Here is a 24323-nt window from a genome sequence, read left to right on the forward strand (position 1 = left end):
GGAATCAGAGTCCCCAAAGTAAAAGGATTATTAAGGGGAGTAAAGTGATGCTGGTCACAAAAGCAGGGTAGGAGGTAAGAATGCAACACAAAACTCACACCAACAGACTATCATCTACTTCATTCCACTTTTTGCTTCAGTCCAGCTCTGTCTCTAACACACACACACATGCACACACACATAAATATATCAGTATAACTGTCACTCTTCAAACTATTGGTGTGAAAAATTAAATATTATAAAAAAGAAATCACATCAGTGCTCACTTCAGCAGCACATATAGTAAAATTGGAACAATACAGAGAAGATAAGCATGGACCTTGCACAAGAATGACATGTGAATTTGTGAAGCATTCCACATTTTTAGACCAGAAGGGAGTAGCACAATGTATTTAAAGTCATGAAAGGGAAAAACCTACAACCAAGAATATTCAGCAAGACTCTCATCCATATTGCATGGAGAAATCGAAAGCTTTGTAGACAAGCAAAAGCTGAGAGAATTCAGCACCACCAAACAAGCTTTACAACAAATGCTAAAGGAACTTATTTAGGTACAAAAGAAAAGGTCACATCTAGAAATAAGAAAATTACAAAATGGAAAATCTCAATGGTAAAGGCAAACCTATAGTAAAGGTAAGAAATCATCCACTCACAAACTAGTAGGGAAGTTAAAAGACAAAAGTAGTAAAATTATCTGTATACACAGTAAGCACTTAAGGGGTATGCAAAATAATTACATGTAAAATATGATATCAAAACCAGGAATCATGACAGGAGGAGAGGACAAGTGCAGGAGATTTAAAATGCTTTTGAAATTAAGAGATCAGAAAACTAAAGCATTCATGTGTGTATATATATATATAGACTGCTATACCAAAGCCTCACAGTAACTGAAAAACAAAAATCTATAATAGATATAAAGACATAAAGATAGTCATCAAACCACAAGAGAAGAGAAAAAAAGAAGAAACAGAAAAAAAAAAAGACTGACAAAAACAAATCCAAAACAATTAACAAAGTGTAAATAAGAATACACATATAGATAATTACTTTAAATGTAAACAAATTAAATACTGCAACTAAAAGACAAAGACTTCCTGAATGGATACATAAACAAGACCAGTATATATGCTGTCTACAAGAGACACACTTCAGATCTAAAGACAAATACAGACTGAAAGTGAGGGGATGGAAAAATGGTATTCTATGCAAATGGAGATAAAAAGAAAGCTGGAGTAGCAGTATTTATATCAAATAAAATAAACTTTAAAATAAAGACTTTTATGAGACAAAGAATGACACTTCATAATGATCAAGGGATCAATTCAAGAAGAAGATATAATAACTGTAAATATACATACACTCAACATAGAAGCACTTCAGTGTATAAGGCAAATATTAACAAACATAAAAGGAGAAATTGACAATAACACAAAAAATTGATAAACCTTTAGCCAGATTCACCAAAAGAGGGTCCAAATCAATAAAATCAAAACTGTAAAAGAAGTTACAACTGACACCACAGAAATAAAAGATTGTAAGAAACTATTATTAGCAATTATACACCAATAGAATGGACAACCTAGAGTAAATGAACAAATTCTTAGAAAGGTACAATCTCCCAAACTGAACCAGGAAGAAATAGAAAATATGAACACACTAATTATCAGTACTGAATTGAATCAAAAACAGTAATATAAAACTCCCAAAAACAAAAGTCCAAGACAGATGACTTCACAAGTGAATTCTACCAAATATTTAAAGAAGAGTTAACATCTATCCATCTGAAACTATTCTAAAATATTGCAGAGAAAGGAACACTTCTGAACTCATTCTATGAGGACACCATCACCCTGATAACAAACCAGACAAAGATGTCGCAGAAAAAGAAAACTACAGGCCAATATCACTGATGAATATAGATGTAAAAATCCTCAACAAAATACTAGCAAACCAGCTCCAAAAACACATTAAAGGGATCATACACCATGATCAAGTGGAATTTATGCCACAGATGCAAGAAATTTTCAATATCCGCAAATCAGTGTGATACACCACATTAACAAGTTGAAGAATAAAAACCATATGATGATTTCAATATATACACAAAAGTGTTTTGACAAAATTCAACACTGATTTATGATAGAAACTGTCCAGAAAGTAGGCATAGAGGGAACATACCTCAACATAATAAAGGCTATATATGACAAACCCACAGTTAACATCATACTCAGTGGTAAAAGCTGAAAATATCACCTCTAAGATCAGGAAGAAGACAAACATGCCCAGTCTGGCCACTTTTATTCAACACAGTATTGGAAGTCCTAGCCACAGCAATCAGAGAAAGAAAAGAAATAAAACGAATCTAAGTTGGAAAAGAAGTAAAACTGTCACTGTTGGCAGATGACATGGCAACATACATAGAAAATCTTAACAATGCTACAAGAAAGCTACTAGAGATCATCAATGAATTTGGTAATGTTGCAGGATATAAAATTAATATAGAAATCTGTTGCATTTCTATACACTAACAACTAAAGATAAGAGAGAAAAATTAAGGAAAAGGTCCCATTTTCCATCAAAAATAAAATAAAATACCTGGAAATAAACCTACCTAAGGAGGCCAGAGACCTGTACTCCAAAAACTATAAGACATTGTTGAAAGAAATTGAAGACGACACAAACAGATGGAAAGATACACAGTGTTCTTGGATTGGAAGGATCAATATTTTTGAAATAACTACACTACCCAATGCAATCTACAGATTCAATGCAATTCCTATCAAATTACCAATGGCATTTTAAACAGAACTAAAAGAAAAGATTTAAAAATTTGTATGGAACTACAAAAGACTTTGAATAGCCAAAGCAATCTTGAGAGAAAAGAATGCATCTGGAGGAATCAGGCTCCCTGACTTCAGACTATACCACAAAGCTACAGTCATCAAAACTGTATGGTACTGGAATAAACAGAGACATATAAATGATTGGAACAGAATAGAAAGCCCTGAAATAAACCAACTCACCTATGGTCAATATGGTCAATTAATCTATGACAAAGGAGGTCAGAGTATACTATGGAGATAAAGACTGTCTCTACAATAAATAGTACGGAAAGACTGGACAGATACATGTAAAAAAAATGAAATTAGAACATTCTCTAACATCATATAAAAAAATAAACCCCAAATGTATTAAAAACCTAAATGTAAGACTGGATACTATAAAACTCCTGGATGAAGACAGAGGCAGAACACTCTTTGACATAAATCTCACCAATATTTTTTTGGATCCATATCTTAGAATAATGGAAATAAAACCAAAAATAAACAAATGGGACCTAATGAAACTTAAAAGCTTAACTATAAACAAAACAAAAAGACAACCCACATAATGGGAGAAAATATTTGCATACAGTGTCATCCACAAGGGATTAATTTCCACAATACATAAACAGCTCAATATCAACAAAGCAAACACCCAATCAAAAAATAGGCAGAAGATCACATTTCTCCAAAGAAGACATACAGATGACCAACACACACATGAAAAGATGCTCAACATCACTAATTATTAAAGAAATGCAAAGCAAAACTACAATGAGATATCACCTTACACTGGTCAGAATGGCCATCATCCAAAAGTCTATAAATAATAAATACTCAAGAGGGTTTGGAGAAAAGGGAATCCTTCTACTCTGTTGATGTGAATGTTAATTTGTGCAGCCACTATGGAAAGGGGTATGGATTCTCCTTAAAAAACCAAAAATTAGAGTTAACATATTATCCTGCAATCTCACTCTCAGGCCTATATGTAGTGCAAACCATAATTTGAAATGATGCATGCCCCCCAATGTTCATAGCAGCACTACTTCCAATAGCTAAGACATGGAAGTGACCTAATTGTCCATCAACAGATGAGCGGATAAAGAAGATATGATATATATACATACTATAATACTGCTCAGCTATAAAAAAAGAATGAAATAATGTCATTTGCAGCAACATGGATGGACATATAGATTATCATACTATTTGAAGTAAGTCAGAGAGAGACAAATATCACTTATACGTGGAATCTAAAATATGACACAAATAAACTTATATAAGGCAGAAATAGACACAAAGACATAGAAAATAAACGTATGGTTTCCAGAGGGGAAGGGAGGTAGGGATAAATTAGAAGTGGGGGATTAACAGATACAAACTACTGTATATAAAATAGATAAACAACAAGGTCCTACTGGGAAGTGTACTTAATATCTTGTAATAACCTATAAGGGAAAAGAATCTGAAAAAAAATAGATATGTAGTTTGTACTATATCTCCCAGTTTTAGTAAAACTTATCTCAAAAGAAGAAAAATTTTGTTTTCTGATATACCTCACATGTGACAAAGATAACAAAATAATTTAATCTTCTGACTCTGTTGCAATCAGGGCTTCATTCATCTTTCTCTAGAGGTTTAATTAAAACCAGCTAATAAATAAAATAAAAATATGGTTTCTGGAATAGATCCATAGTATCTCTTTAAAATATATAAAATATGAGGATGGTTTACCTCCCTTTATAGGTTAGGGAAATAGGACCCTGAAAACATTGCTATTGGAAGTCACTTCCTCCAGGGAAGTTAATTAGACAAGGGAGTGAGACATCAATTAAGGGAAGTCGGCCAAAGGTTTTAAATTTATTGCTGGTAAGAAGTGCTGGACTTGCAGCAATTAAAATCTGAATTTATGTGTTGAAAAGGTGAAGAAAACTAAAAGTACTACCAGCATGCCACTATCCTGATGATGTTTGGGAAGCTTAAACAACTATAACTCAAGAGTTTTCTGTTCATACTGAGTCTGAATCACAGAATTTGTGACTTTCAGAGGATATGCTAAAAAAAAATGTTGGGCTGAAATAACAGATGACTCATGAATTCACAAGTGCTCAATTCACTAACAGATAATTCAGCATTGAATTATTCATATATTTATTCACTTAATTTTTTATTGAAATATACTTAATTACAATATTATATTAGTTTCAAGTGTATGACATAGTGATTTGATATTTTTATAGATTATATTCCATATAAAGTTATTATAAAACATTTGTTATATGCCCTGTACTGTACATTACATCCTTGTAACTTATCTAGTTTATACCTGTTAGTTTGTACCTCTTAATCCCCCTCACCCATTTTGCCCCTTCTCTCACCCTCTACCCGTTGGCAACCACCAACCTTTTCTCTGTATCTGTGAATCTGTTTCTGTTTTATTTTATTCTTTAGATTTCACATATAAGTGAAAACATACAGAATTTGTCTTTCTCTGTTTGACATTTCACTAAACATAATACCCTCTACCCTTCAGGTCAATCCAGTTATCACAAATGGCAAAATATCATTCTTCTTAATGGTTGAATTGTATACATAATTATATTATATAGTTACATATAATATAAAATACATAATATATATCTCACATATTCTTTATCCATTCATCTGTTGATGGACACTTAGGTTGCTTGTTTTAATATTTTGGCTATTGTAAATAATGCTGCTATGAACACTGAGGAGCATATATCTTTTCTATTTAGTGTTTTCATTTTCTTCAGATAAAATACCCAGGAGTACAATTGATTCATCATATGTTAGTTCTATTATTAATATATTTCGGAACCTCCATATAGTTTTTCCATAGTAGCTGAATCAATTACATTCTCACCAACAGGACATTACAGTTCCCTTTTCTCTATGTCCTTGCCAACATTTGTTATGTGTGGTCTTTTTGATGACGCCATTCTGACAGGTATGAGGTGATATCTCACTGTGGTTTTGATTTGTATTTCTCTGAGGATTAGTGATGTTGAGAATCTTTTCATCTCTTGGATATCTGTATGTCTTCTCTGGAAAATGCTTATTCAGGTCCTCTGCCCATCTTTTAATCGGGTGGTTTGTTTTCACTTAATATTTTTGAGCTCCTATTGTGTGCAACACACCCTGATTAGCATTTTTATTAACTCCTCAGTAATCACACACACAAAGACAAACAATTCATACACAAAGAACATAATTTCTGAGAAGTTACTCTGTGTCAAATACTGCACTAAATCAAGGGGATAATATTGTACCAAAATAACTATTGTCCTTGCTCTTTTGGAGCTTATAGTCTAATCAGGAAGAAAGATAGTGATAACATATTTAGATTTATAATGTTTAAACTGGGACCATAATCAATGCTATAATGGAGAATTGTGGTGTGTAAATATTGCCCATAATAGGAGCATTTGAACTAGTTGAGGAGCTCAGGAGCTTCCCTGAAGACATGAAGATTGGGTTGCAATATGAAGGAGGAACATTATTTATTTAGGCCAAGAGGATAGGGATGATGTTAATGTATTTCAATCAGCAATAACAGCATGGGCATCAGCCCTCTGGCAAGTGGATGCATCATGAGTAGAGGTGACCAGCATGATTGGGAGGAAAAAAAAGAGGTCTGTGAAATGATGACACATGAAGGGAGACTTGGAAAAAAGAAACATGCAGATCTATTTAGGTGAGAGTTATGAGTTTGGTCTTTATTTTGAGAAAAATGGGAGGCTATCAAATGGAGTTAAACAGTTAATGAGGTAACAATTATTTGGTCTTTAAAATGTAAATTTTGGAGGGAAGAGGTAAGATGATGGAGTAGAAAAACTCTGAGCTCACAACCCCTCATGGAAACACCAAAATTACAGCAATTTACAGAAGACCTATTGAAGAAAAAGACAAGAACCTACCAGAAAAGATCTTCTACAACTAAAGATATAAAGAAGGAACCACACCAAGACAGCTAGGAGGGTTAAAGTCATGGTATAGTCAAGACAAATAACTCAGGTGGGTGACCCACAAACAGGAGAATAATTACAATGGCAGAGGTTCTCCCCATGGACTGAAGGCACTGAGTCCTATATTGGGCACCCCAGCCTGGGGGTCCTGTACCAGGAAGACAAACCTCATCAAGAAAAGAGAGCATGAGAGAGAGGGCCCAAATCAATAAAATCAGAAATAAAAAAGGAGAATTTATAACTGAAACTAGAGAAATACAAAGGACCATAAGAGATTATTGCAAACAAGTGTATGATAATAAAATTGACAAATTCTAAGAAAAGTATAATCTCCCAAAACTGAACCAGAAAGAAATAGAAAGCATGAACAAACCAATTACCAGTAATGAAACTGAATCAGTAATTGTAAAACTTCCAACAAACCAAAGTCCAGGACCAGATGCCTGAATTCTGCCAGATATTTAGAGAAGTGTTAACACCTATCTTTCTTCAAACTATCCCAAAAAATTATAGAAAAAGGAATGCTTCCAAATTTATTCTGAGACCAGCATCACCCTGATACCAAAACCAGACAAAGATATCACATAAAAAAAGAAAATTACAGGTCAATATCACTGATGAACATAGATGCAAAAATCCTCAACAAAATATTGGCAAGCCAAATTCAACAAAAATTAAAAGGATCAGACTCAAAGACATAGAAAACAAACTTATGGTAACCAAACTGGAAGCAAGGGCAGGAGGGATAAATTAGAAGTTTGGCATTAGCAGATACAAACTACTATATACAAAAGAGATAAACGACAAAGTCCTACTGTATAGTGCAGCAAACTATATTCAATATTTTGTAGCAAAATATAACTGTAAAAGAATCTGAATCACTTTGCTGTACACCAGAAACTAATACAACATTGTAAATCAAATATACTTAAAAAAAAAAAAATCATACACTATGATCAAGTGGGATTTACTCCAGGAATGCAAGGATTTTTCAATATCCAGAAATCAATCAGTGTGATACATCACATTACCAGATTTAAGAATAAAAACATATGATAACCTCAATAGATGCAGGAAAAGCTTTTGATAAAATTCAACATCCATTCATGATAAAAACTCTCCAGAAAGTTGGTATAGAGGGAACATACCTCACCATAATAAAGGCTGTATGTGACAAACCCACAGCTAACATCATACTCCACAATGAAAACTTGAAAGCATTTCCTCTTAGATCAGGAACAAAACAAGGATTCCCACACTTTCTACTTTTATTCAAAGTACTATTAGCAGTCCTAGCCACAGCAATCAAAGAAGGAAAAGGGATCCAAATTGGAAAAAAAGAAGTAAAACTGTCATTGCTTTCACACAACATGATACTATATATAGAAAATCCTAAAGATGCAACCAAAACTGCTAGAAATCATCGATGAATTCAGTAAAGTTACACGACACAAAAATAACATGCAGAAATCTGTTTCTATACACTAACACTAAACTATCAGAAAGAAAAATTAAAGAAACAATCCAGTTGCAATGACATCAAAAATGATAAAATACCTAGGAGTAAACCTACCTAAGGAGGTAAAAGACCTGTATTCAGAAAACTATAAGACACTGATGAAATAAACTGAAGATGAAACAAACAGACGGAAAGATATGCTGTGTTCATAATTTGAAGAATTACCATTGTTAAAATGACCATAATACTGAAAGCAATCTACAGATTCAATGAAATCCCCATCAAAATACCAATGGCATTTTTCACAGAATGATATAGAAGAACAGATTTGTAGGTATCATGCTCCATAACTTCAGACTGTACTACAAAGCTACAGTCATCAAAAGTGTATGGTACTGTCACAAAAGAATCAATGGACAAAGGATTAATCTCCAAAATATATAAACAGCTCATACAGCTCAATATTAAGAAAACAAAAAATCCAATCCAAAAATGGACCGAAGACCTAAATAGACATTTTTTCCAAAGAAGACATACAGATGGCCAAGAAGCACATGAAAAGCTGCTCAGCATCACTAATTATTAGAGAAATGCAAATCAAAACTACAATGAGGTATCACCTCACACCAGTTAGTATGGGCATCATCAGAAAATCTACAAACAACAAATGCTGGCGATGGTATGGAGGAAAGCGAACCTTCTTGCACTATTGGTGGGAATGTAAATTGATACAGCCACTATGGAGAACAGTATGGAGGTTCCTTAAAAACTAAAAATAGAATTATCATATGATCCAGCAATCCCACTACTAGGCATATACCCAGAGAAAACCATAATTCAAAAAGACACATGCACCGCAATGTTCATTGCAGCACTATTTACAATAGCCAGGTCATGGAAGCAACCTAAATGCCCATTGACAGATGAATGGATAAAGAAGATGTGGTACATATATACAATGGAATATTACTCAGCCATAAAAAGGAACGAAATTGGGTCATTCGTTGAGACGTGGATGGATCTAGAGGCTGTCATACAGAGTGAAGTAAGTCAGAATGAGAAAAAGAAATATCATATATAAACACATACATGTGGAACGTAGAAAAATGGAACAGATGAACTGGTTTGCAGGGCAGAAATTGAGACACAGATGTACAGAACAAATATATGGACACCAAAGGGGGAAAGCCATGGGGAGGTCGGGGTGGGGGTGTGATGAGTTGGGCAATTGGGATTGACATGTATACACTAATGTGTATAAAATTGATGACTAATAAGAACCTGCTGTATAAAAAAAAAAATTCAATAATTAAAAAAAATAAAGAAGATATATGAATGGCCAATAAGCACATGAAAAAAGAAAAAGTCTGCAGTTAGCCTTAGATTACTAGTTAAGAGATGCAGGATATAGTCTCAGGTATATTGGTAACTGAATTTGTGATTATGAAAACATTTTATATTCTTCTGGGTTTTAATTTCTCCATTTTAGAAATAGGAATAGTGAACCCTACCAACCGCTCTATTGTGAGGATCAAATAGGGTTAAAAATTAATAAACATCTTTCACTAGGGAGAATTTGGCATTGTGTTCCTTAAATTCATGTAAGTTGTTAGGAATATTATGTGAATGTTGAAATAAGATGCCAACTTCAGGTGGAGAAGAAATGGACAGGAATGCAGAGAAGAGATTATTACTATAAAAGAAAGGTGCAATCAGGATAGAGATTTTGAAAAGGCTTGTTTGGAGATTCTAATTCTTATGAATAATAATCCCTAATAATCAAGTTTGGTGGGAGGGGGAAGCAAAGTGAGAAATGGTAATAAAGTGTTTAGAGAGATCAAGAGCAGGACAGGAAGTAAAAAAGAGAAGTGCAGACTTGCAAGAAAAATATTCATTTTTTACACAAAGCTCTAGATCTAATAAAAATGTACCTAACACTATAGCCTGAAGTATATGTTAGATGTACAAAATGATCAGGGAGAATAATTAGAAATCCTAAGAAGTAAGTCAGGATCTGCCTGTGTTTTTATGTAGTCATTGTGGAATGAAGATGTTAAACTTTTTATAAAACAAGAGATTTTATTAAATCATTTTTGTGTTCTGTATTATTTTTGAGCCTGGTGAAACTATGGAGTCTCAAGAAAAATGTACACAAAAAATTTCCTACTTGTCCATGTATATGAACTCACACTTAATATGTACACTTACATCTATATGTACCCATACAACTACATCTACAGCTTTACCTACAGTTACAGAGACTTATACATATACAATTTCATGGAGTTCATCAACACTCTAAATTTGGTGTATAGACTGCTAGACACAAAAATGTCTACTCTTCTCTAGAGATTAGCTAGAATCTTTGTTTTTATGATTTGGTGGTAATTTAAGTAAGTAACAGAGAAGGAAAAATTCTAAGAGAATGAGCATGTTAATACTATGGCACAACATAGTGTAACAGAACAACATTTTGACTACAACTCTTTAAGTTCATTCTAAAGTAAATGGACACGCTTTCAACAGTTCTTTTTATTTATAATAGAGTACATCACATCTCCTGTGATAGTTGTTAAGTTATGTAAAAAAGTTGGTTAAAGCAGGATAGTTTTAAAAACTCATACACAGCTAAACAAATATTTTAATTTATATGTATATATTCAAATTTGTCTATCAATATTTTTCTATCCATTTTATAATTTTGACAATTTTAACCCTGTTTATATAAAGAAAAAATGATTTTTGCATACCCAAGTTGTTTGCACTTTGAACTGAGAATACATCAGCTTTAAAATCAGAAGGCATGAACAGTATTCCTGGACTAGACACTCAGAAGCTAAATGATCTCAGTGAAGTTACTTAAATTATATGCCTTACTTCCTGAAACTTCATGGACTGTTATTAGATTTGGGTGAAGTATGCAACCAAAGTATTTAATAAAGGCTTTTACCTGGGTACTCCTGAACCCACAGTTGGGGGCATAAGTCTCTGACTAGAGGGACCACAAAGAATTAATTCAGATTCAGGATGGTTTTTTGTCGAAAGGTTGGGTGGAAAAAATTCTGAATGGGAGTCAGCAAATGGTTTATGAGTCCTGACAACAACATTCTGATTCACCCTGACAAAATAATTAAAACATTTTAGTTTAATTTCCCTATTTATAAAAGGACAGGACAAAAATAAAATGCCAGCCCAAACACGTTGTTATTCCTACTCCTCTGAATTTTCTGCAAATTTCTTTGTATATTTATATTGTAAGTCAATATATAATTCATATCAAGCTTTGAAAATAGCTCTACAGGAACCCTAGATTAGGAATCACTATATAAAATAATCCCAAAGCTCTCTCTCAGCTCTCAAAAAAATTATGATTTTAATATATTCTATCAATATACCTATGTGGCTAATAAACAACACAATTTGCCAAAAACAAAAACATTTTTTCTTTGCCTTTTATTATCTGAAAAAAAATTATATATATATAAGATTTTAGGGTAGTCACAGCTAGTGGCATACATGAGACTAGGACATAAAATAAACTTTTACTACCTTTCAAATAGTCATTGTCCCCTTTGTTTCTTGTACCAGCACTAAGCTTTCAGTCTTCTCAGGAAATAGAACACACAAAGAAGCAGTTTTTGTGTGAATACACTGGGATTTTATCGGTGTCATTAAATTCACATGTCAGACTGCTCATGTTGTGAAATCAAGGGAAGAAGACCAAATGGAACATTTAAAAAAGTTAAGTTTATTTCACCAATAAAGAAATAATTTCTTATAATACAGAACAGAAAGGGACAAAAAGACTGGAGTACCAAAAAACTAATTTCTTTATCCACCTGCAGATTAAGTCTCAGAAAAAGATGGAGTATATATAAGAAAGTATGACTTTCAGAAGTCAGAACTGAAAGAAAATTTAAACATATTCATTTAAATTAAAAGTTGAATAAACTAAATTCCAGAAGTTGAGTGACTTGACCTGTCATTAGCTAGGCGGTACAAGAGTCTAAGCTCAACCCAGGTATTCATTTCTTTTGGTAGTTACAGAGAGATATTTTAATAGAGATATTGAGAATATGGGAAACACCCACCCACCTGGAGTGGTCTGTTTCAAAAGAGATTTGAAAAAATTTAGGAGCCAATGTCATTTAAAAAATTATTTGAAAATTCAAGGTCCAACTTAATTCAGCAAACACACATAGAGTTACTTATTGCAGTCACTTATATGTATAAGGCACTTCAAAGAGTAGAAAAATAAGATACTTTCCTTACAGGCAATTATTAGGAGGTAGAAATAATTATAACTAAAAAAATACAAGTCTCTTGGAGAAGAACAAAAAGTACAATCAGATTTCAAAAGGAAGAGATTGTATCTGAATTAGGTGAACATAAGATTTCCATGGAAAATAAAGAATAGAATGACAATAACAATGATAAGGAACAGTTATTAAATGCTCACATGGCAAGCACTAAGTGTTTTACAAGTGCTACCTTATTAATCTGTACATCAATTCTTTGAGGTAGGTAAATATTATTCACATTTAGATGTAAGAATGTTACTTGTCCAAGATCATACAGTTTTCAATGAGCAGAACTAGAGCTCAAACTTGGCTCCATTTGACTCAGTCAATGTATTTAAACTCTAGGTTATACTGCAAATGTGATGTGCTTTGAGCTCTGGATAGTTTGGTGATAAGAACTTTTTTTCATCCTAGGAAATCCACATACAAAGACTTGGCATCCTGAAAGCATAATTCCAGCAAAAAGTCTAGTTTTATTTAGATGTCAGCTCAGGGTATATATAGAAGTGTATGGTGACAAGCTTGGAAAAATAAGTTGAAGTGAACTTTGGAGATCAGTCTTAAAGGTATACATTTTACTTTTTAACAAATGAGATTCCAAAGAAAGGGAAAGCATCTTTGAGAGGAGCCATGGTGCATCTCTGTATTAATTACCTATTACTGTATAACAAATTTCTTTCAAACTCAGCACCTCAGAGTAACAAAAAATTTTATTTCCCATTTTCTGTGTGTCAGGAATCCAAGATTACTTACAGAGGTGATTTGTACTCAAGGTCTCTCATTAGTTGCCATGCTAGACTAGACTAGACTACAGCTAGCGCTGTATTCTCATCAGAAGGCTTGACTGAAGAACAATACACTTCCAATCTCAATCAGGTGACTTTCAGTAGGCTTCTGTTCTTTGCAGGGTGTTGTACTGAGGGCCTTAGTTCCTCACTGGCTGCTGAGTAGAGGCATTCTCTGTGCCTCATTACTTAGGCCTCTTCATAGAGCAGCTTTCAACATAGTACCTGGTTTCCCTCTGAGCAAGTGATCAGAGACGGAAAGAGAGCGAAGACTCGGTCATTCAGAGGGTACAAACCATAAATTCTGTCATATTCTGTTCTTGAAGGTAAGAATATCAAATAGTATGTAGATATATTTTTAAAGCCACCATAACCTCCCTACATTCAAATTAGATTAATAATAACTATCCAAGAGTGCTGATTATCAATTATCTTAACTAGCTCTCTGAACATTCACTTTCTTTTCTCTGAGAATCAAGACATTCCTGTACCTAAATTTTAGGCCATGTTTTCCTTGTTCAGAGACTTGTAGAAAAAAAATCCTAAATGTACTTTATAAGCGCTTTATGTCCTTAAAAAAATACTTATGTCACATCTTAGGCTTCTTGCCCTAGAATAAAAACATCCCAGGAGACGTGAGAATTATAGAATTGTGGCCCTGGAAAAGTTCAGGGACTTTCTGCTCTCAGTAAAACTGCTTAAACCACACCAGCAAGATCTATTTAGACACTAGAGATATTCTAATCCAGCTATGTCATTCCATGACTGAAGATACTAAACTCCAAAATGTAACATGATATAACCAGCCAATAGTACTAGTAGTCAACTTGATAGTAGAATCTGGATCTGTTTCTATTTCCATTTCATCATCTTGCCATTTCATGTGCTTTTAAATCATTGATTTCTCATCTCATCTTTATCAACTCTAGTCTGGAAACAGTTCAATTTCCAATGGAATTGATAGCATACCAACACTGATTGGCATCTGTAGGATCTCAACATGAATAGAATAATTTATGAAACTTTGCTTAGTCAAAGATAGCAAGGTGGGGGAGGGGTAGATTGGGAACCAAAAATTATTAGCACATTGGAGGGCCTTTGTCATTTTCTTTCTCAGAATGAAATCTGAGAACTATTCAGAAAGCTTTTGAAGAAGAAATAAGATAGGAAACCAAAATTTATTTGTCCGCATTTCAGAATACAGTCAAAAAAAAAAAAAAAAGCAGTAGCTTAGAGGTTTCTGAAGAGGTGAGATCACTCAGGCCAGGTACTTGCCCCAAATGGGGAAAAAATACAAGAGTTACTGAGATTTAGCATGGAGAGGTTTTTGTTTTGTTTTGTTTTAATAGAAAAAATTTCCTTCCTCTTTTCTTGACCCTATCCTTCCCAAACTCCACATAAGAACCAAGCCTTCATACCTCTTCACATGCATATACACCTTTCCCATTTTGTCATTGACAAGCTTCTTCTTCTTTTTTTTTATTCTTATTTAACTTTCTTTTATTTTTATTTTATTTATCTTTTGACGTTTTTATAGAAGTATAATTACTTTACAATGGTGTGTTAGTTTCTGCTGTATCACACAGTGAATCAGCTATATGTATACATATAACCCCGTATCCCCTCCCTCTTTAGGCTCCCTCCCACTCTCCCTATCCCACCCCTCTAGGTGGTCACAAAGCACTGAGCTCATCTCCCTGTGCTATGCGGCTGCTTCCCACTATCTATCTTACATTTTGTAATGTATATATGTCCATGTGTCATTGGCAAGCTTCTTAATGATGATTCTTTAGATGTAGAATTTAAGGACTCCAGGGAGGGACCTTATTTTGTTTTTTTGTTTACTGCTGGATTCTTAGTGCTTAAGAAAGTGCCCTGCTCACAACAATGAATGTTAAGTGGTGGAAAGCATGGAGGAAGCCTGCAGGTGAGCCAGATAATCACTAATTACTAACTTTTTTGCAATTGTCTCCCCTTATTGATTTTTACAGTAGTTATTCTTCCCAAATAACTCTAATTGACAGATGCAATTCGTCTTAAAATCAAAGATAATTAGTTTTATGGACAATAGTTATTTGATTGATATCATTGACACTTCAAGGTATTTAGTGGTAACTTGGCTCAGGGTCAAGAATTACTGATCGAAATAAGTTTTTAGAGGAATAAGCTAGTATTTGAAGGGATCCTAAAGACTTCTTTGCTCATCTCTACAATTTTGTAAAGAAAGGGACTGAATGGAAGCACACAAAATCTAAGTAATTTGTCCAACATTTCTTAGGTAGTTAATTAAATAGTAAAGATCCAAACCCAGATTTTTTTGAAAGTTAGTTCGTTGTATTTGCCATTTAGCTTATTACGGACTCTGACATGTCTGTTTCTTTGTGAAGCTTGTGTGAAGTGAAAGAAGCCTTAAAGGTTGATATGTTTGTAAACAAGAAAGATGAAAACATAAATAGTCAATAATTGGTGAGTAGTTATGTAAATGCTGATACAGAGAGAAGAAACATATCAAGCTTAAGAAATTTTTCTATCTGGAGGTAAATAAAAACTGCAATTTCAGTAGATCACCTATTGCTTCAAGAGTATAGTTATGAAAAAAAAAGAGTACAATTATGAGACTTCATTACTTATAAATGATTAGGCCCTGGACATGTCCTGAAGTGGAGGAGGATATGTAAAGAGGGAATGGAGGTTGTCCTCTTTGTGAGAATTATTATTTGTAATGTGTGTGTGTGTCCATATGCATAAATGTATTATATATAGTGAATTAGATCCAATAGTTTCCCACCATGAAGACTGGAAAAAGATGAGAAATTAAAGGGCTTATCTTCTCCTGACACTGGCAAAGATCACACAGCAGACCAGATCTGAAGCCTCCCTGTGCCTGGCCTGAACTGGTCTTCTGGGAAACATACACTGGCCCCTCTCCAACTAGCCACTGATTACCCCACCTCTGTGTGTGTATTTCTGAAAATAAATAGCTCAGACTTTGGGAAATATGATTCTTCAGGTTACTGTGTCCTTTTGTGGGTGGCAGGGTCAGGGAGAGCACATTTCAAGACAGTGCAGCAAATAAAGGCAATGGTGAACCCAGGAAGGTTTTAATATTTGATCTTTTCCCTTAGATTCTGGGAATTTCCTATTTAGTATCTAGGTTATCTCCCACCCTACACTCTATCCCCAGAACATTAATCACCTCTGGTTATTATTCATCCTTCAGTAAAGTACATTGTGCATCTAAAGTTTCCAGGAAATTTTATAGATGGGGACCATCGAGGAGTGTGCCCTTCTCTGTATTGCCCCTTTGGTGAGGTCAGTAGAGTACTGGCCAAATTATATTAGGGAGAACTGACTGGAATTAATCGTTGAGCCTCTGGAAAGGGAATGTTGGTACTAGAAGGGCAGCAAACTCTCAAAAAGGAGCACCTGCAGAACAAATGGACTCAGGGATAACTGTCTGGCAAATTCTCCTTTACATAAATTCTGCTAGAAGAAGACATTTGAAAGAGGTGAGGCTAATACTCAAGGCTATATAAAATTCTAATTTTTTTACAATTGTTAGTGGTAAAAAACAGGTCATGTAAGACTATATACATAGTATAATCACACTTCATATAAAGAGTGATCTATATCTCTATATATCTATCAAAATATATATATATATGTTTCATATAATTATACATATATATGTGATTATAACTATACATGACAAATACATACATATAACCATTTTATACACATGCATATTTCACAGTATACAGATAAAAGACTAAAACTTAATACTCTAAAAATTTAATAGTGGATTACATCCAGGATTTAACATTTTGAATTATTTTAACATCAGCTTTTTCTAAATTTTCCAAAATTTGCATCTATTTCTTTTGTGTTTAGAAGAAAAAAAATTAATCCTGAGTAATAGTCCCTATTTGAATAGCCATCTAATAGTTGTGTCTTCAGGGAAACATGAGAAATAGCAGAAGGCCTCCTCCATCATCAGTTCTCACTTGACTGCTTTAAAACCAGCCTGAGCTCCCTGTCGAAATGAATTGCCAATATGGCACACTAATTAAATCTGGCTTCACAATGGAGCACTGTAAGCTTTATTTGGTTAATTCTTTTTAGCTTGTTTATTTCAGGAGAAACCAAATGATACTTAAAGAAATATCTATTGTTATGCTTCAATTCAGTTTCTACTCCACTGAAGTCTCTGCTCACCTGAAGAACAGTCTACCTTAGCAACCAGAACCTGTGATGCTGCTGCTCACTCTGTAATGCTGATCACCTGACAGATCAGGTATCCAGTTCTTTAAGATGCAATGCCTGAAGGATTCCTGATTGTGGTTCCTGCTATTGTTCCTTCTTATTAACTATTGCTGTCATTTGGCACTTTCTCAGATATAACCTTACTTTCTCTATATTCACACTGCTTTCTTGTGCTGCCTGCTTTGTAACTAGTTCAGATGTGGACTAGCTCATAAGCACTGGCAAGGTCATGAACTCCTACTTGGCAGAATCTGTTTCATGTCTCTGGTCTTTCTTGAAATGCCACACCCTCTAGGTAGCCTCTTATTTCTCCAGCTACTTGATGTGAGCCTCTGGGTAACAATTTGTGTTATAACTCTCTGTGTTGCCCTTTGAGACAGCAAGTACTTGTGTGGTGGCATGGAAAGGGCACTGAGTTGGGAAGTAAGTGCCTGATTTGCCTTGAGGCTTTACCACCTGCTTCACCACACACAAATTTTGGTTAGGTGACTTTTGAGAAGCCACTTTGCCTAGATAGCCTTGGTTTTATTGCCCTGTACACTTCCAAAATTTGTTCCAGGAGTCAACAAAATAATGTACACAAAACCAATTTTTAAATTAAAAAGTACTCAAAAGTATATGAAAAATGTTTATGCAATCTTCTATACTTCAGGTGTGAACAGTGGTTGATTATCCTTGTGGTCTCCACCACACTCAAAACAAGTCTTGGTACTTTCTGAGTACTCCACAAGTATTGCTACCTAAGTTAAGAAATAAATAATTGATCCATGAGAAAATCATGCAACATAACCAAACAGAAAAGTTTAAGAACAATCCCACCCTTGGACTCCTCTTTTTTTGATAAAATTTTCCAACTTTTTAAAAAATTAATGCTTTGATGTGTCTCCTGTGCCTCATACACATTTCTTCTTATTTCTGGTTTATGGGAAGTTGCTTTATTCATGGACAGATTGCTCCTGTCTCAGATGCCTTCTACTTACAACCATCTCTCATGCTGAGCCATATTTCTTACTGATAGCTTTTAAAAAGCGAACTAGCCCTTCATCCCAGCACAGCCACTGCAGTTTTCCTTTTGGATCTTGTTTATCTGTTTACAAGGCAACAAAACACACAAAAACATCCTTGACACAGCTCAATGGTGGGAAAATATGTTAGTAATAGTCTTGGTTTTCAGGAAAGTAGTGAATGGTATATCTGTATCCCTGAATAGATGATTTAGAAATGATTATAGCATGCAGCTGCCATATGACCTGCTTCATATAAATGATGCTGACAGAAACTAAGATAAGAATGTATTTTGTGGTCCTAATGATGTTAACAGCTAAGATGACGATTAGAGTGATGATACTAATAAAAATATGTCAGAATAGACTTGTGCATTCCTATATCTTATTTATCGTAAAGATCCTTTAAGTGAGGAAATTGAGGTACTATTAACTTTTTCATGCTCCATTCATTTATGAAGTTTTTATAATGTTGTGTAGCTGGCCCTATGTGTTCAGCACTATCCCATGAAAATATCTGCCTCAGCAGCCTGTGTTCTACCACTGGGAGTTATACAGTGCCCATATAAACAAGTAATGTTCAAGATAGTTCAGATAATGACAAATGTACTAAAGGTAATAAAAACATACTGTAATTTTAAAAAAGACATAGAGATTCCTAGAAGGGAAGGTAGATGGGCTTCTCTCAGAGTGGGTGGTCAAGAAAGATCTATCTGAGGGTTAAATATTTGGCCTGATATGAAGAAAAGAGTATCTAGTCAGTAGGAAAGCTGTTGTAAAAGAATTTCAGGAAGAGAAATACAGGTATATATTATACATCAAGTTATACATCAAAAGTTATACATCAAGAAAGAGCATGATTCTGTATAGAACAAGATACTTGGTGGCTAGAATCTAGCATCAATGAAGAGAGACACAAATTAAGTTGAAACAGGTAAGCAGGGGCCAGATTGTGCAAGTTTTATAGGCCATGTTTAGGAATTTGTATGGTAATTTATTTTTAACCATCTTAGAGACTGATAAATCCTATTTAACAGGATGTATATTTTTGTATAGACAGCTGGAATTGATTACCTAATATTTGCTTTTTAATTTTTATATTTGTCTTCTCTTGTCCTATCTATATCTGATTGAGAATAAAATTTATATAAGCCCCATAAATAACTAAACAATCATTCCTTTTTTTCTGGAAAATATTGTATAAAAGAGAAAATATCTATTTCTTAAAAGCTTGATAGAAGACTCTCTAGACCAAGTACTTTTAAATTTGGGTAGGGGAAAGGAAGTAGCTTTTATTTATTTACTGGGCATTTCACTATCATTAAAAATTATTAATCTATTCATTTTCAGTTTCTTTTTTGGGTCAATTTACCATTTTATAATTTTCCAAGGATTTCTACCTCTAATTTTTTCTTAGTAAATTTATTGTCATATACTTTATGATGTTTTACACACTATTATAACCAACTTATTTTTTTTAGTTATGTTTTACTTACATCTGTCTTTTAATTTTTATTGTTCCTGCCAGAAATTTGATTATGAACTTAAGACTAAGAGGATTTTTCCTAAAGAAGCATCTTGTGATTTTCTTCCTTTTTTTTTTTTTTTGTTTAGTCTTCTTTCTTTTGTATATATATATATATATATATATATATATATATATATAACCAAGTGAAAAATATAGCTTCATGTCATCTTTTGGAATACTGCATAATCATAATTTTAATAATTTCCTTATTAATAGATTATTGTATCTAATTTTCCCTATTTTAAATTATTCTGAACATTGTTCCTTTTTTTTATTAAGAAAAACTCTTAAAAATGGACTTACAAAATAAAAGGTTATAAACATTTGAGGCTTTTTAAAAAATATTTGAGGCTTTTAATGCATATTAACAAATATTCCACTAGAAATATTGATCTAAGAATTTTCTTGCCAAAACACAAATAAGCTTTTAAGCTCCTATTTCTTTTTACTTTTTCCAGAGCTCAGTGTAATTAACCATTTTAATCTTTGGATGTGTTAAAAAAATAATAAAATACCTGTTCATCTCATCCAGCATAAAATACAAAGTCTTTAAAATACCTACAAAACCATACATGATCTGGCCATTGCCTCCCCAGTGCTTTACATCCCTGATGACTCATATCTTCTCATTAGCCCCTCTTTCATTTGGTTTCACTCAGTTCACACCAAGTTCTTCACTGTTCCTCACACTAAGCAAACTCCTGCCTTAGCATTTTTGTACCTGCTCATTCCTCTAACTAGACCACCTTGGACATTTGCTAAGCTTGTCTACAGTTTCTTCACATCACTTATTCATGAGACCATCCCTGAAAACCCTATTTTAAAATTACCCACTCCCGGGAAGAATATAGGAAGATGGCGGAAGAGTAAGACGCGGAGATCGCCTTCCTCCCCACGGATACACCAGAAATACATCTACACGTGGAACAACTCCTACAGAACACCTACTGAAGGCTGGCAGAAGACCTCAGACCGCCCAAAAGGCAAGAAACTCCCCACGTACCTGGGTAGGGCAAAAGAAAAAAAGAAAAAACAGAGACAAAAGAATAAGGGTGGCACCTGCACCAGTGGGAGGGAGCTGTGAAGGAGGAAAAGTTTCCACACACTAGGAAGCCCCTCCGCGGGCGGAGACTGCGGGAGGCGGAGGAGGGGGTTCGGGACCGCGGAGTAGTGCACAGCGACGGGTGCGGAGGGCAAAGCGGGGAGATTCCTGCACAGACGATCGGTGCCGACCGGCACTCACCAACCCGAGAGGCTTGTCTGCTCACCCGCCGGGGTGGGCGGGGCTGCGAGCTGAGGCTCGGGTTTCGGTTTTGGACAGAGCGCAGGGAGAGGACTGGGGTTGGCGGCTTAAACATAGCCTGAAGCGGTTAGTGCAACACGACTAGCCGGGAGGGAGTTCGGGGAAAAGCCTGCACCTGCCGAAGAGGCAAGAGACTTTTTCTTCCCTCTTTGTTTCCTGGTGCGCGAGGAGAGGGGTTTAAGAGCGCTGCTTAAAGGAACTCCAGAGACAGGCGCGATCCGCGGCTAAAACCGCGGACCCCAGAGACAGGCGGGAGACGCTAAGGCTGCTGCTGCCGCCACCAAGGGGCCTGTGTGCGAGCACAGGTCACTGTCCACACCCCTCTTCCGCGGAGCCTGTGCAGCCCGCCACTGCCAGGTTCCCGGGATCCAGGGACAACTTCTCCGGGAGTACGCACGGCACGCCTCAGGCTGGTGCAACGTCACGCCGGCCTCTGCCGCAAGGTCACGCTGCCTCTGCCGCCGCAGGCTCGCCCCGCACGCAGTGCCCCTCCTTCCCCCATCCCCCAACTCCCGGCCTGAGTGAGCTGGAGCCCCCGAATCAGCGGCTCCTTTAACCCCGTCCTGTCTGAGCAAAAAACAGACGCCCTCCAGCGACCTACACGCAGAGGCAAGGCCAAATCCAAAGCTGAGCTCCTGTGAGCTGTGAGAACAAAGAAGAGAAAGGGAAATCTCTCCCAGCAGCCACAGAAGCAGCGGATTAAAGCTCCACAATCAACTTGATATACCCTGCATCTGTGGAATACCTGAATAGACAAGGAATGATCCCAAATTGAAGAGGTGGAATTTAGGAGCAAGATCTATGATTTTTTTCCCTTTTCCTCTTTTTGTGGATGTGTACGTGTATGCTTCTGTGTGAGATCTTGTCTGTATACTCTTGCTTCCACCATTTGTCCTAGGGCTCTATCCGTCCATGTTTTTTTTTTTTAATTTTTTTCTTAATAAGTAATTTTAATTGTAATAACTTTATTATACTTTACCTTCATTCTTTCTTTCTTTCTTTCCTTCCTTCCTTCCCTCCTTTAGACAACGAATCACCCCAAATTGAGGAGGTGGTCTCTGAGAGCAAGATTTATGATTTTTCCCCCTTTACCTCTTTTTGTGAACGTGTATGTGTATGCTTCTGTGTAAGATTTTCTCTGTATAACTTTGCTTCCAACATTTGTCCTAAGGTTCTATCTGTCCCTTTTTTTTTTTTTCTAAATATTTTTAAATTCAATAACTATATTATACTTTATTTTATTTTTACTGTATCTTCTTTCTTTCTGTCTTTTTTCCTTCTTTCCCTCCTTCCTTCCTTCCTTCCTCCCTCCCTCCCTCCCTCCTTTCTTTCCTTCTTTGCTTCTTTATTCCTTCCTTCCTTTCCTCCTTTCCTTCTTTCTGTCCTCATACTTCTAATAATTCTCTCTACTTTTTCTCCCTTTTATTCTGAGCCGTGTGGATGAAAGGCTCTTGGTGCTCCAGCCCAGGAGGCAGGGCTCTGCCTCTGAGGTAGGAGAGCCAACTTCAGGACACTGGTCAACAAGACACCTCCCAGCTCCACATAATATTAAACGGTGGAAATCTCCCAGAGACCTCCATCTTAACACCAGCACCCAGCTTCACTCAATGACCAGCAAGCCACAGTGCTGGACAACCTATGCCAAACAACTAGCAAAACAGGAACACAACCCCACCCATTAGCAGAGAGGCTGCCTAAAATCATAATAAGGCCACAGACACCCCAAAACACACCACTAGACGTGAACCTGCCAACTAGAGAGACAAGATCCAGCCTCATCCAGCAAAACACAGGCACTACTCCCCTCCACCAGGAAGCCTACACAACCCACTGAAAAAACCTTAGCCACTGGAGACAGACATCAAAAACAACGGGAACTACGAACGTGCAGCCTGCAAAAAGGAGACCCCAGACACAGTAAGATAAGCAAAATGAGAAGACAGAAAAACACACAGCAGATGAAGGAGCAAGATAAAAATGCACCAGACCTAACAAATGAAGAAGAAATAGGCAATCTACCTGAAAAATAATTCAGAATAATGATAGTAAGGATGATCCGAAATCTTGGAAGTAGAATGGACAAAATGCAAGAAACAGTTAACAAGGACCTAGAAGAAATAAAGATGAAACAAGCAACGATGAACAAGGCAATAAATGAAATTAAAAGTACTCTAGATAGGATCAATAGCAGAATAACTGAGGCAGAAGAACGGATAAGTGACCTGGAAGATAAAGTAGTGGAAATAACTACTGCAGAGCAGAATAAAGAAAAAAGAATGAAAAGAACTGAGGACAGTCTCAGAGAGCTCTGGGACAACATTAAACGCACCAACATTCGAATTATAGGGGTTCCAGAAGAAGAAGAAAAAAAGAAAGGGACTGAGAAAATATTTGAAGAGATTATAGTTGAAAACATCCCTAATATGGGAAAGGAAATAGTTAATCAATCCAGGAAGCACAGAGAGTCCCATGCAGGATACATACAAGGAGAAATACGCCAAGACACATATTAATCAAACTGTCAAAAATTAAATATAAAGAAAGCATATTAAAAGCAGCAAGGGAAAAACAACAAATAACACACAAGGGAATCCCCATAAGGTTAACAGCTGATCTCTCAGCAGAAACCCTACAAGCCAGAAGGGAGTGGCAAGACATACTGAAAGTGATGAAGGAGAAAAACCTGCAACCAAGACTACTTTACCCAGCAAGGATCTCATTCAGATTTGATGGAGAAATTAAAATCTTTACAGACAAGCAAAAGCTGAGAGAGTTCAGCACCACCAAACCAGCTTTACAACAAATGCTAAAGGAACTTCTCTAGACAAGAAACACAAGAGAAGGAAACAACCTATAATAACGAACC

At 35.5% G+C, this 24323-nt stretch overlaps 1 long non-coding RNA gene and 1 other non-coding gene across 2 annotated transcripts; both read left to right on the forward strand.

Moving 5' to 3' along the window:
- The first annotated feature begins 258 nt into the window (after positions 1 to 258).
- Positions 259 to 365, forward strand: LOC116739380. The gene has a single exon (XR_004345558.1). It is a non-coding gene; the product is annotated as a U6 spliceosomal RNA (small nuclear RNA).
- A 9-nt stretch (positions 366 to 374) lies between these two features.
- Positions 375 to 24323, forward strand: LOC116739127. The gene is made up of 3 exons (XR_004345465.1): positions 375 to 551; positions 11319 to 11323; positions 24287 to 24323. It is a non-coding gene; the product is annotated as an uncharacterized LOC116739127 (long non-coding RNA).

This window comes from Phocoena sinus, chromosome 14 (assembly GCF_008692025.1).
Source record: "Phocoena sinus isolate mPhoSin1 chromosome 14, mPhoSin1.pri, whole genome shotgun sequence".
Classification (NCBI taxonomy): Eukaryota; Metazoa; Chordata; class Mammalia; order Artiodactyla; family Phocoenidae; genus Phocoena; species Phocoena sinus.